General features: G+C 42.7%; 1 pseudogene; it reads left to right on the top strand.

The window, feature by feature from the left end:
* Positions 1 to 5,839: 5,839 nt before the first annotated feature.
* LOC133921819 (vesicle transport protein GOT1-like) lies at positions 5,840 to 14,867 on the top strand (annotated as a pseudogene).
* Positions 14,868 to 15,329: the final 462 nt, after the last annotated feature.

Raw genomic sequence — 15,329 nt, 5'->3', positions numbered from 1 at the left:
CGGAGATGTAATTGCTCTAAGAATTTAAACGATCATAATTGAAAGGAATTTCACTTCCCTTTCCCTTACCATTACCATCGTCGTTCTTCGACGGATCATTTTTTGGACCCCTCAGGCTTCCGGATGTTGACATATCGATTTCCTCCAAGCGGTGAAGCCTTGTAGGAGGTTAGGCTCTGATACCAATTGAATATACTTAAAGTTGCCTAGAGGGGGTGAATAGGTGTTTCTGAAAATTAAAACTTAGCAGCGGATTAAACAGATGCTGGATACTCCGGTCTGTCCGAAGTATCCGGTCTAGTCCGGAATATTCGGGCTATACAAGATTTCGAAAACAAATGAAGCTAAGCAAGTATTACTAGAGACTAAAAGATAACACTAGTTCTATTATGAGTAAAATGCTTAAACAACAATAGCTAGCAGTAAGATTCTCACAAATACTAGAATTTGGGAAAAATCCCAAAACTACAACAACTAGTAAAACCTGCACAAATGATGAGACAAGAATTTATCTCAGAGTTCGGTCACCTCACAAAGAAGTGCCTACGTCTCCGTTGAGGAGCTCACAAAGAGCCGGATCTTTTCCAACCCTATCCTCTTCTAGCGACCATAAAGATCAAGCTGGATTTTCTTACTCAAGTCGATGACGATTACAAACTTCCCGTGGCACTCCACAATGATTGGGTGCTCTACGGGCGACGCCTTGCCGTCTAGGAGCACGAGGCTCTAAGAGAAACGATCACAAATGTGTGCTTGATGACGAACTCAATGCTCAACAACTCAATTTCACTTCCAAACACAATCTCTCAAAATTAGCGCAAAACTAAGCACTAGAGATGTTTGGAGGGCTCTTGAATGCTCTTAGGAAGCTTTTTCAAAGTGGAGCTCAGCAGCAACAGCAAGCAATAAATGATAGGGGTGTGGGGGTATATATAGCTAACCCTAAAAAACTAGCAGTTACTGTTCTGACTCATCTACACTGGAGTATCCGGTGAACACCGGAGTCTCCGGCCTGAAATCCAAAATGGGCTCAGAACGATGTTAGAACTAGCCGTTATGGTTCTGTTGACTACCCAGAGTATCCGATGAACACCGGAGTCTTCGAGTAGAACTTAGTCACCACGAAGAAATAGTTTGGAGACTTGCTGGACTCTCTGGCCTCTCCAGGTACCGGAGTATCCGGTGAACACCGGAGACTTTGGTCATTTAAATTAAATGCTAACTGAAACTCTCTGGCAGAGTCTCTCTCGGAGACTCCGGCCAACAACTTCATCTACCCGGAGTATCCGGTGAACACCGGAGACTCCGATCTTTTTCTTTTAAAAAATAAAAGCTTAACCGAGGCTCTTTGCCGGAGATTTTCTTGGAGACTTCGACCAAAATTCACCAACTACTGGAGTATCCGTAAACACTGAAGACTCCAGACAATTAAAAATAAATCGGAACTAAGGCTCTCTGGCGGAGTCTCTCTCGGAGACTCCGACCTAAAACACTAAGTAACAGAGTATCCGGTCAACACCGGAGACTCCGGACTCAGCACACTTTGCCTATTTTTCCCAGTGTCTATGGGTGAATGTGTCTCTCAACTATTGGTTCTAATAGGTTACTTTGAGCATTGAGACACTATCAAAGCTAACAATTACATCATTTTTGATAGTACGGCTATCATAGACTTAATTTCAAAGATAAAACAAATTAAATCCTATTGAGTACTATAAACCGCTTCTCTTTTCTTTTTGAGGGACGTCATTCATCGTGTGTCTTCACAAATGAGACTAAAACCTGTTTATAGCTTTAATAAATATATTAGTCCCTTAATCGTTTTGTCATCAATAAGCCAAAACCCACTTAGGGGGCCTAGATACACTTTCAATCCTACAGCTACTTCAAGTACTTTATCATGTCGCCAAGCATTGACACCTTGTCCATCTGCAAGCAACGCCAAACCAGTTAGTTCAGTTCATCGGAGTTAGCTGGCTAATCACGGTCATATAGAGCCATGGATTTGGGTGCGCTGAAGAACCAAACAATTAAATCGGAAAATGAGAGGAAGAAGAAAAAATTCTGCGCTAAAGCAAATTTGCGAGCCTTCTGCGAACGTGCATGGATGTCAGCCTTATGTGCTGAAGCAGATTTGCGAGCGAATACAACATGCAGGTAGTTGCTATGCAGATCCCGGAAACAGAGAGAGAACAAACACAAAGCTTTCCCATTGGATCCACTGCCCGATTCACTTCGTCTCGTGGCGTGGTGCGGAGTGAGGCGAGCATCAGCTGTTGGATTTGCTTCGAGCTTCCATGCACATGAAGCAGCAGCCACGCGCACCGTTGGGCTATGCGCCATCACTCGAAGAGCTCCCGGACACCGGTGAGGCGAGGCAAGGCTGCGGTCAGGGGTGGCGGCATCCAGCAGCATGCCGAAGCTGAAAGGACAATGATGTCGCCTAGAGGGGGGTGAATAGGTATTTTTACAAAAATTCATCCCCTTTTATCGTTGACCTAAACTTGTAGCGGAATATAAATTAACGGATTTTTCACAAGTGAAAAATCTAAATATCCTAGGCTCAACTAGTGCACAATCACTCTAAATAAGTGTAGAAGTTACAATACTAAGGTGACAAAAATTATTCAATTCTAGCGAGAGATACGCAATAAAACTTAAATTGAAAAAGGCTGAAATCACTGTTCACACGACTGAAATCACTGTTTATCAGGAGTATCCGGTAAAGTCCGGATTCTCCGGGTTCTATACAGAACTATGCCCGAAACTGAATATAAAGGATAGGTAGAGAGTTCTAGCTCAAACCAAGTGATATCGTGTGTTCCCGGAGATAATTCCAAGTATATCCATGGAGAACCTACACTCAAATACACACAAACAAGTAGATCGAGCAATATGCACAAAGATTGAGCAAGAACTCAAAAGTAGAGGAATAAAAGAGAAGACACAAAATTTGTTTGCCGAAGTTCAGATTCACCACCGTGAATCCTACGTCTCCGTTGAGGAAGCTCCAACGAGCCGGGTCTCTTTCAACCGCATTCCTCGATCCACTAGCTTTATCTCTTCCGTTTCGGAGACGAGATCGACCTTCACAAACTTTCCCGTAGCTCACCACATGCGCGGGAGCTCACCGGGCAACACCTAGACGGCTAGGAGGCTTCACCTCCAAGAGTAACAAACGCAATCGAACTTCTTGCCGATGAACTCGAGTGCTCAAGATTGGATTTGGCTCACTTGCACTCAATCTTCCAATCGCTCAACCCAACTCACTTTTCTTCTCAAATCACACACTAGAATGGAGTGGGAGGGACTTCTTTTGGCTCTAAAATGTGTTTCTTTCGTGCCCTTGCAGCAGCCCAAAAAGATGGGGATGAGGGGCTATAAATAGCCCACTTCAAAAAACTAGTCGTTACTCAACTTTTCTGGTCTTACCCGGAGTCTCCGGGGTACACCGGAGTATCCGAGTCAACTGGAACAGCCCAAACCGAGAGCCTCTGACGGAGACTCACCCAGAGTCTCCGGCCAGCCCGGAGTATCCGGCCTTCACAGGAATATCCGGGTTCAGCACAGCTGACCTCTGAAAAACGACGATAATTTTTTATCCCGAAGTCCGATTTTGACGATTTTGAACTCTATGGAAAGCGTATTCAGAGGGCTACACATTTCAACTAAATTCATGACCTAAAACACATATGATCAAATTAGGAACACTCCGAAACTCAATTCGAACACTTCCACACTTTCCACATCGGGATTTCTAAAAAGAACTCTCACTTGGGTTTGGTTAGATACTCTTGAGCACTGAGACACGACAATTAGCTCATGTTGCATTGTTCTTAATAATGCGGCATACCTACACTCAAATTCAAAGATAAAACTCATTTGAACCACTTTGAGCATTTGAAAACTTTCAAGTACCGCTTCTTTCTTTCAAACTTTAAGGGTTGCCAACTTCCACATATTCTTCACTTGATTCTTCATATGATTGATGTGAATCATCTATAGTTTCCCATGGCCTCGCACGGTCCATCGGCACAAAGCCTTCACTCACTCTTCACCACCGCCTTGGTCCTTCGGCGCCAAGCCATTTGCTTGCCCTTCACCACAGATGGTCCATCGCAGCCGAGTCTTGCTTGCCCTTCACTGTCTTGCCATAGAAAACCACTTTGTATTCGACATCTTCAAGGAATTCATTTTATCAAATATGGAGTCCACTCTTATTCTTCACTTTTGGCATATATGATTTCAATTTAACTTATGCCTTCTTATGGATCCTAACCCCAACTCACTCTCAAGCACAAACCACATGGGTTAGTCCATAAAAACCTAAATGACAATATTTATACCTTAAGTTACTTGATCTCCACAAGTAACTTATTAGCCTTCATGCATATTGTCAATCTTCATATAGAACTTAACCCCACTCATTCTTAAACACATAGCACACGGGTTAGTCCATAAAACTTTATTGACAAGTCATACCTTTACTTACTTGATCTCCACAAGTAACTTAGCCTTCAAACTTATTGCTAATCTTATTGAGCTTCTTCTTCTTCTTATGAGCATCACTAAAATCTCAATGACTTTTGATGCAATTCTTTGAACTCATAACATATCTCAAAGAATCCATGCTTCATCATTGATGCATCTCCTATGGAATAACCTAATAGCAATTCTCAATATAATTGTTAGTTCATAGGCATTGTCATCACTTACCCGAGCATCACCTAGAGCTTATTCATCTCGATGCATTTTCAATCTCTCCATTTACCTAAAGCTCATACATATCTCTCATCCATGCATCATATATGGAACAACATACTAACAAACTCAACACCATTGTTAGTCCATAGGTATGTCATTAATTACCAAAACCACACATAGGGGCTAGATGCACTTTCAGAAGCGCCACCGTCGCTCGACGTTGTCATCCACCCGACCCCCATGACGGCTTCGATCGTCACCTCCATCTCGACGCAAGGCCCGTCAAACCCCATCATGGTGGCGGTTGACCGGCATTAGGTGGGCGGGCAGGCGAACCGGAGTGGGCGCAGAGGACCTCGCGGGCTGCGTTTTTTTAGAGGATTGTGGGCTGTACTATTTTTTCTCTTTGAGAAGCCGGGAAGTTTTCATATAGATGTGAAAAGGATTACAACGAAAACCATACAACAACACCCTTGAAAGAGATAAACAAAACATTTAGATCCTTGCAGGATGTCCCGATTCACTTTGTCATTGATAATCGGAGCCGCCACTCAACGAACCACCTACGCACTGACAAAAGATCACGCTGAGCATACAATTTGAAGCTAACACCCTTCTTGACAAAGAAGCTCTGAAGGTTTTTATTGCCATCAGTAGCGCATCGAAGGTTATACCGTTAAAACGCTAAACGCTCAGGCACCAGAGCATCGTCGAGAGACGCAATGACAGACGCTGCAAGCATCACAGGCAACCCTGAAACAACGAAGCAAACCATAAGCGCTCCCACCCAATCACCACCAGGTGGAGCAAACTCGATGTCTCCCAAGCGCCACCGGTGATAGCATCAACAATGGCGATGGCGCCAACACTGAAACCTCCATAAAACCTGCTCAGAAAAAACACCAACTTTCAAACATCCTCAACAGAACCCATAGAAACTAAAACATCACAGCCAAACACAAGGAGCAAAATCCACCCGACTATCGTGGGCTGTGCTTAAGCGCTAAGGAAAGGCGCGAGATCTGGCCCACTGCGATCTGGGTCGCCCAAGGCTTGACCGACGGCCCCAAGGCCCATCCGGCCGTCCCTTCACGGCCGTCTCCCTGCCGCGTGGGGCCCACGTCCAGCCGTATTGGCGCCTCCTGCTTTACATTCCCCCTCCCTCGATCGCCCTCCGCCACCGTCCGCCGTCACCACCGAAGCCGGCGGCAGAAATCGCGCGCGATTCCTCGCCGTTCTCCTCCGCTACCGCACACCGGTAGACTACGTGCCCTCCTACGCTCCCCCAATTTCGCCGGCCGGGGGAACTGTGTTTCGTCAGCAGGCAAGCCCAAATACCCCCTCTCCCGAATTTTTTTCCCGCGACCTGCGCAGCCCGATCCCGCCTAGGTTGCGACCGCCGCTGCTGCTTGCTGCAGCGCGTGCCGTCATGCCATTCTGCTGTCCTTGTCGTGCTGGTACCGTAGCCGCGGGTCGCTCCGCCTGTGCGCGGGCGCACTGCTCTCCATCCCAAGCCTCTGTGATGTGTCATTTTTAGGCGTGCATATCGCCCGAGCACGGGGAGCCCTGGTTGAGGCGTCACAGCCGACGTAATCTAACTCAGCGTCTACCACCCTGGCGTTAGTGATGTGCAGAACTTGTCCAAGTAAATTGACTGCAGCGAGCGTTTCCTAGGTATTGTTAATGGCCAATGCCTTTGAGCTCTGTCGTTCTCTTGGTGGCCATTACCAAGCTATACGTCCTCGGTCAAATATTGGGGCTGTATTGAACTAATATAGTTGGTGGAAACCTCCCTGGCACGATGACACCATTGGGTTCGGATTCACGTACCTAGCATGGGATTGGTTCACACATTGTGCTCTTAACCAGTTACACGATGTTCAAAATTCAAATCATGTAGTGGATCCTACATTTGTAAGGAGGGAGGTGTCAGTCACATTGTCGTTTTGATTGGAGTTTGTTGGTGCAAGTTATCTGAGTTCTGTTATTCTTGTGGTATTCTATAACTGCTGGTTTTGTATACTGATTTTTTGCATAGCTGTTGGCATCCTAGGGAAAATTTGGTCTGAAGATTCTAAAAAAAACTAGCATAACCGTGGCACATTTAGAAAACACCAGGACTGGGTTTCCAATAGAGGCCATGGTAGGAACTTACTATAAACTTTATGTAGGATATGACTGTGACAACAAATCAAGCATGATGTATTAACATACTTCCTTATGAATATTAGTTTAAAGCATTGTTTTATTGAATTATAGTTTCATACAGTCAATACATTCACTATTTTGATTTTAACTGGCTACCATCCTATCATGTGATTGTAGCAACAAATATGATGTCGAAATCCTGCACTGCAGTATTTCAGCATCCTCAAGCTATTGACTTATGATGGTTATTCTGTGGGAAGATATGAAGCTCTTATTTTTTCTTTGAACATATCGGAGTTAGTGTGATGTCAGTAATGGTATAGTACATACCCCTATTTAAATAAACAAAAGCTAATTTTTTATATATGCAAATATGAAGATGAAAGGTGCAGCTAGCGATGGACTTTGCAAGGGTACTATACCTATTCTGTCATTTCTCTCCATCACAAGTTGTAGCCTCCTATGTTGTAACTAATACTTCGTGTCTTTTTAGAGGCAAGAGCACTATACCTATTTAGACATGTTTTCCTTTTTTATTTCTGTAATTTTTGGTTCTTATTAGAAAAAATAGCATTTTAGCACCGCAGAAGTGCCACTTTAGCGAAACACGAATCAATTTTTCCATGTCAATGAAATACCAAAGCAAAATGTAACATCGTTTTTTTGCCATAATGGGCTAATAGCTGTTACTTTGAACAATTTGTGCCTTCCCTTCTGCATTGCCTTCTCGTTGCAGCCCTTCCTTCCATATTGTCACTTAAATGAACTTTCATGTGATCCTCCCTTCGCTGCTGGCTTTCATGTGGTCTTCCTCTTCACCATCAGCCTTTGATGAAATAGGGCCCAATGACCTCAACGAGATTGTGATTGCAGGCTGTTCGCCACCAGCATAAGCAAGATTGTGCTTGTGAGACTGGACATTGGTCTTAGTGCCTTGGCACTAGCTGTGGTCAATTTCTTCCCAGCTAGATATCGCATGTCAAGTGCATCTTGGTCATTCGGATGAGATCCATTTTTGGCCAACTAAAAAAGATAACGGTGCTGTGACTCTTGGTACAACACTGGGCAAATTTAGCATGAAACAAAGCAAGAAAACAGGGGCAATAGAGTGTACTTTCAAGTGTACTAAGATGGGTCTCTGTTGAAGTTGCAATTTTGGAGTGCTATGTGCTGACTTCCCTTTCTTGAATTATTGCCTGGACATGCTTTTAAAGAATCTAATACTTGGTACCTGAATCTTTTTGCAGGTCCAATTAGTGGCCATTGAAGTGGAGCTGTATTGCAATCTTCAAGTCTGGGGGCGATGGCCTACGAGATAAGCGAGATCAAAAGTGAAGTTCTATTCTCAATTAAGATTGCTATGTGAGTAATCAACAACACTTCCATAGATTCCTTCCTTTTTTACATATTCAGAAGAAACTAACACAACTGTCTTTGATTCTACTTCAAGTACTGAAAAACTGAGTGCTATAGTGTTTCCCTATAATTGTAATTGCAAATTATCAAATTATTTTGTCGCAGGAAAAGTTCAGTTTATTACCCTCAACTATTCAGTTTGTCCACATACCCCCCCCCCCCTCAAAAAAAATCGTCTCATTTAACTCCCCTGAAGTATTTAATGAAATTTTTCATTTTTGTTTCTCCTTGTACAAAGTGTGTATTCGGCCCAAATTTTGTCAGGTGATAGGTGACATCATACCCTATGTTAGAAAAATACATTAGGAATGTTTCAAAATAATTTTCATGCATTATCATATCTCGAGAGTTAAACCAGTATCAGATGCTTCTAACCTATGAAAATAATCATAAAATTACTTAATGTATTTTTCTAACATAGGGTATGATCTTACCTATCATCCAACCAAAGTTAAGCCTGAAACACAACTTGTATGATGAGAAACAAAAAAAAGACAAATTTTATGAGGGGGTGAATTGGCCCAACGTAAATAGTTTGGGTCAGTTAAATGAGCCAAAAATTTGTTTGGGGGGTTAAGTGGATAAACTGAATAGTTGAGGGTAGTAAAATAGACTTTTTCCTTTTGTGGCAGACCCTTTGGTTCGCATTGAATTTGTTGAAAGTCAATTAAAACCAAATATATCTCGATACAACATGAGAGAAGAAAAGGAGGGCTTGCGGAATCAAATTTGAACATGTATGTTCAGTAAAAGAAAGGATTACCAGTTACAGAAAGTTTTCACGTGTTCATATCTGCTTATCTAGTTCTATTTTACTCTTTCTCTATGTTGAAGTACTAATAATCTCTATTTTTTTCCCCCATGTTCCAATATAAAGAGATTGGCATAGGCCTGGTGGGGTTTGGCATCCTATTCTCATTCTTTGTTGTCATTCTTTTCTTCGATAGGGGCTTGTTGGCTCTGGGTAATGTATGCTACAACAATTCACAGTCGCTCTGTTGTAGTACTCCCTATCTAATGAAATTATCAGGACTACTTATTATTTCCTAAATTGTTTCTACGACTGCTAGATTTTCTTTTTGACTGGAGTAGGCTTGCTACTTGGCTGGGAATCTATGTGGCAGCTTTTCACCAAGAAGGATAACCTTAAGGTACTCTAAACTTGCATAGACACAGGTGCAGTTTTCCATTTTTTTATTTCTTATAAAATTTTATTTCTGTTCTGTAACATGAACATTCATATTATACTTGAACTGATAAAGTTTCAGTTGTATAAAAACACAAAGCCGATCAAAATATTTAAATCTGAGTTTGTTAACCTTGGAATGGTGAGAGTTGTACTGTAAACATGTGGAAGAGCTGCAAAAGTATTGTGCAAGGAATTTAATCATATTATTCTTTGATCATTAGTGTTTGTAATCGGAACTTTTTTATTTGGATGATATATGTTGCTGTGTCATAGTTTTTTTTTGGTTCATTACATCTCATTGAACGGCTTGACTGTGAAGTTTTCAATTGATTTTAACCTTCTGACTACGTATGCTAATGCCACAACTTCTCTTAGCAATTTCACAAGCGCACAAGTAATTCCTTATGAGGGTGTATTTATTCAGTGCCGCAAAGAATACTCAGATGTGATTTTTCTCCCTCCATGGCGATCACTAGCCTTGTGGTCGTCTGAAAAATTACACACTTTTTTTTAAACAAACATGTACCAACAGTTGAGCCATGCACAATGGACAAGCAGGTATTGTTATTTGCCGAATGCATTCTCTGTGGCAACAGTTTCCATCTAGCAAATCTAAATCTCTTAGCATTATGATGTTGCTCTTGATTACTTTAAGTTATATATTATTTCTCATCCAAATGCTGACTACCGATATAATACTTTTTTGCCTGCAGGGATCTGTACCTTTCTTCATTGGTTTGTTTCTTCTATTTGTTCGTTAGTCTGTTGCTGGTATAATCATGGAACTTTATGGATCATTCGTTCTCTTCAGGTCCTTGTCTAACTGCTGGTATAAGATTTATTTCTTTGTTGGTTTCATTGTTACTGACTTTTGCATGCATTCTTTTTTTTTGGATTTTTGTCTCTGGGACACAGATAAAGCGTTGTTTGGTCCACGCCACACTGCACTTAACGTTTGTCCCAGCCGCACCGCGAAAAAGTGGCTTGATCCACATCACACCACCCGGATTAAAATAGCATTTTCTGGCCTGAGAGGAGAGAGAGGAGTGGTGAATGGACGGTTCTGCCCATGTGCCGAAATGGTTGAGCCAGACCGCGTTCACCTGGCTGGTTTGTTCACCTCTCACTCTATCTCGTTCCCTCTCTCTCTCCGGCCACCAAGGATTAGAAGCGAAGCGGCTGGAGCACCGATGGCGGCTCACTCGCGGTCATCATCGTCGTCCCACCCCAGATCAGGTAGGCAACAGCATGCACAGGGGCGTTTCCCCTTGATTGAGTGCCCGTATCACTCGAACCGACGATTTTGCTTGGGTTTTGCTTTGGATTTTGCTTGAATTGAGGATCTAGGGTTTCTAATTGGGGATTATTTTGCCCCTGTTCATGTTTGCAGTCGCCAAATGCTTGCATATTCTTCAAGTGGGAAGATGAGTACGAGAAGTACCTCATTGAGAGTGGATTTCTAGAGGAAGACACTGAGGTTCCTACAATTTCAGTGGACGACAATCTTCATTTGTGCGAGAACGTTGTAGAGCTGAAGGGAACAGTTCAACATTTGCAGAAAAGCATGGCCGAAATACAGAGTTGTATGAACCAGATGAAAGCTGGTATTTGTACTTTGAAGCATCACACGGGAAGCAATATGTCGTATGGAACCGTAGTTGTTCTTGTTGCCATGGTAGTAGTTGTAGGTGTTGTTCTTTGTGTTGCATTGGTCAAGTTGGGTTAGGACCTGTAAAAGACCACTCCATTTCTGATATATTTGGTATGGGTTGTGTTCTTCTGATTGAAATTTCTGATGTATATGAACTGAAGTTTCTAATGTATATGCCATGGCTTGTGTTGTTATGACATTTGTCATGCTTTTAGATTGCTAGCTTGCTCATGAACTATCCCCAGTTGTCCTGGCTCTCTGACCCAAAGGCTCCATATGCCACAAGGAACATCCAGTTGTATCCATCAATTCCTATAGCAGAAGCTAGCTGCCCCTTCCACCTTCCAGTAAGAGCAGTAGAGTTGATGCCCAAGTATGGTCTGCATCCATTCAAGAAGCCATCTATACATAGCTTCAAAGCAACAAACATCTTGCTGAATTTGATCTTAGACCCAAACTTCTCATAATCTATCTCAACTATGCTTCCAGGAGACTTCCTTCCAATCTCTGCCTTGAAAGCAAAAGCATAGTCAAAGTTGTCCTCCTACTTGCCCATAATCTCTTCAAGAGCTAGCTACCTCCCATTGTAGACTACCCAGTAAGATAGCTTGATCAAATACTTCTCTTCCAGCTTCTTTAGCACAGCAGAATAGTCCTCCCTCAGCCATTGAACTACCCTGTCCCTAACCCAAAACTGGTTAGCCATGCAATTGCTCTACATTTTGCTTGTGCTTTTACAGTAGCGCTTGTTAGGTATCTTCTTAATCTGAAAAAAAGGAAAAGCAATGAAGTGGTTAGGTCATAAACATGAAAAAACAAATAATTTGTTAGGAACAGGACTAGAAATACTACCATCCATGTACTTTCATCCTGCAGTTGTGATGCATGTATCATCCACTTGCACTTCTTGGCTTTGCAGAATCCTCTTTACCTTATTGAGTTATTGTTTCACTGTAAGGGGTAGCAATATCAATCTCATTCAGAATTGCATACTGCCTAATTGCTCTTTTGAAGGCATGTCAATCCTCAAATGTCACACCAACTTCAATCTTTGGATTCTCCAAGTCAGTTACATGGTCAAGAAAATCACAACCTTCCTCATCATCAACATCACAATCATCATTCTCTTCTTCATCAGTGTTAGGAATGTAGTCTGAGTCATTTTCATCATCAGAAATCAAGTCAGCATGGAAGACCTTCTCATCATCTACACCAACATACTCTATTGCATCATTTTCACCCCAAGGATCATCATTTTCATGACTCTTCTCAGCATTATTGTTACCAGCAGCCTTAGAATCAGAAGGACCTGCAGCAAGCTCAGAAGGATAAGCATCATTGTTAGCAGCAGGCTCAGGATCTACAGCAGACTCAGAAGGACCTGCAGCAGTTTTAGCAGCATGCTTAGAAGGACCTGCCACAGTAGTGCATGAGCTCTTTTGTGTGCCTAGTGCCTGTGAATCTGCTACTACCTCAGGCTGGTTGTCATAGCAGGCATGCAAGTCATTACTATCATGCTGAACACAAGAAACTGTGATACTACTTGGCTGGTTAATGACTAAAATTATCAAAGGGATCCTCCTTATATCCCAGTACATGTCACATGCGGCAAGCAATGTCGAGTTAGAATCAATCTCCTTGTACTGGCCTGTACTCTTGTCCCAAAAGGTCGTTGACAAACTTTGGTTCCTACCACGTTTGATCTCAACATCTAGGTTAATGTAAAAATCCATCCACGAAATTGTATCCTTGTCGAGAACCCAATTCTTATCACTGCTACCATGATACACGTGTCTACCGTTGTCAAGAAGCTGCTCATAAGCTAGGATGTGAATGGCAAATCTATAGGCTGAGTTGCGGTCCATCCTATTGAAGGCAAATAGAAAGGGATGAGGAGTTCAATTACACGGATCAAATCGAACAAATATAGACAAATACGAGAAACCCTAGATCCCCAAATCCCTCCTTTCCCGAATCTTAATCACATGGCACCTAGGAAACAAACACGAAGGTTAGATTTGAAGCTTACCCAATAGGAACCTATGACAGGTTCACCGCATTCTTCGGGGAATCGACGCTGCGTAGGTGCCCCACTCCAGGTCGGGGAGTCGGGGACCGATTCGACTTCATCAGGTCCTCCACCTCAGCGCAGCATTACCGGGAGGAGAAATGGCCGGAGATCGGGTGGAGGGGGCGGTGGTCCGAGTAGATGTCGCCGGTGGTACGGGGATGGAGCCTGGTGGAGTGCGTTAGTGGCCGGAGAGAGAGGAGACGAGATAGAGTGAGAGGTGAATAAGCTAGCTAGGTGAACACGGTCTAGCTCAACCATTTCGGCACATGTGCAAAACCATCCATTCACCACTCCTCTCTCTCCTCTCAGGCCAGAAAATGCTATTTTAATTTGGGCGTTGTGATGTGGACCAAGCCACTTTTTTGCGGTGCGGTTGGGACAAAAACGCTGAGTGCGGTGTGGCGTGGACCAAACAACGCTTTATCTGTGTCCTAGAGACAAAAATCCTTTTTTTTTAAGTGGTTATGGGCCTCCTATGCAGGCTTTCTTATATCAAATTCCAGTCATTGGTTGGATTCTTCAATACCCATTCCAGGTATGTTTTTATTTCTCCAAGGAATTTCTTTTATGTAAATTTAACTGTTCCTCCTGATACCATTGCGTATATCCTCATTTTCCAATTTTTATGAGCATGAAATTCCACGGTACTCATTCTAGATCATGAGTATGACTGATGCTTCAACCTTCATCTGATCTCTGCAGCTGTTTGGCCAGTTGAGGCGTAAGCGTGCTTGAAAAGTTGTGTCAAGATGATCTTGAATCTTCGTGGAAAAAATATCATGCTGTTGTGATGTTAATACAAGAATCACTTGTACCCTTACCTTGTGTCAAGATGATCTCAACTCTTGTGTGCATATGCATGCTTTGTGCTTTCTAATCTTGAGTCGTTCTGGCATTTACCATTTTTGGGAGCAGGCAGTAGTTTACTGTTCATATTTAGACAAGATGGAGCTTTGAAACATGTTGCTGGATGCCAGGTTTGCTGAAACAGGGAACCTCATTATCTCTTGCCATCCTAACAAACTGTGGACCAAATTGGCCACTAGTGTTCATTTCTGATTCTGGATGGACTTGTTGCAGGTTACTTGCGAGTTGCAAGAAACTCTCATAGAAAACTATCTCCAAAAATCTTGCAAGGTGCCAAATTGCCTTTGCAGCGTAAATTGCCTGTGCTATTTGAATTTCGTTGCAGATGATCCTGTCTATTTGTAGAGTCTGCAAATGGTAACAGGTATGCTTTGATGACCAGGAGAGCGACCACAGTGGCAGCTTTGTTTCATTCATGGTGTTCATCATGTAATTTGCTGGACTTCCTGTGGGTCTCATTCAGATTAGGTTGTTGATAAGCCATTTGCGTCCTCAATCATTCATGCAATTGAACCATGTTTTTTTGGCGTAATATACCCGTCCTCAATCATTCATGCAATTGAACCATGTTTTTTTGGCGTAATATACCCGTCATATCCAGGCCATCATCTTCTGGGGATCTTTAACGTTGGTTTTGATTTGATGGGCGTCATCCTTATCCGCTGTGACGGACTAGAAATTTGGCCGATTTGATCAGATTGACAGTGATTGGATGGCCAGCAATGAAGAATGAGGCATTTCAAATGTAGCTTTTGTTTCCCATGATTTTTGTGTTGAACTTTTGTTTCAGCAAAATTTTCTGGCGCGCCTTTTGTTCAGGATATTTCAGGCTCCCGTCTAGCAACCGATTATTGCTCATACCATCATTCAGCAAGTTGCTTAAGTGCGTTGTTATTCCATAAATAAGCATCAGTAGCTCTTATTAATAAAAACATCAGTAGCAACCTTTCCTTAGCGTATATCTGTGGTCATGATTTACCTAAGCAATCTACGTGTCTTTTCTCTTCAAACTCCATTGATTCACATCACCAAGGTTCATGACGTTAATGCATTCTTGAGTGGCCAATGGGCAATGGTAGCACCTGTTACCGTCCAGCTGAGCTCACATGACTTGCTTTGCAATTGCTCCATTTGCCCCCACATTTCCTGGCCTCTGCCTGCTCACAACATGTGAAAAGTCAAAACCAACAATCATCACCAGTGCCAAAGAAGAGGAGGGGTCCCTGCACCCACTAACTGCTCTCTAGAAATTAAAAAAAAAAGAGGCGTGAAAGAAAAAAATT

Source organism: Phragmites australis, chromosome 6 (assembly GCF_958298935.1).
Source record: "Phragmites australis chromosome 6, lpPhrAust1.1, whole genome shotgun sequence".
Lineage (NCBI taxonomy): Eukaryota > Viridiplantae > Streptophyta > Magnoliopsida > Poales > Poaceae > Phragmites > Phragmites australis.
The sequence above is the reverse complement of the archived record's forward strand: the minus strand, read 5'-3'. Positions and strand labels throughout refer to the sequence as shown.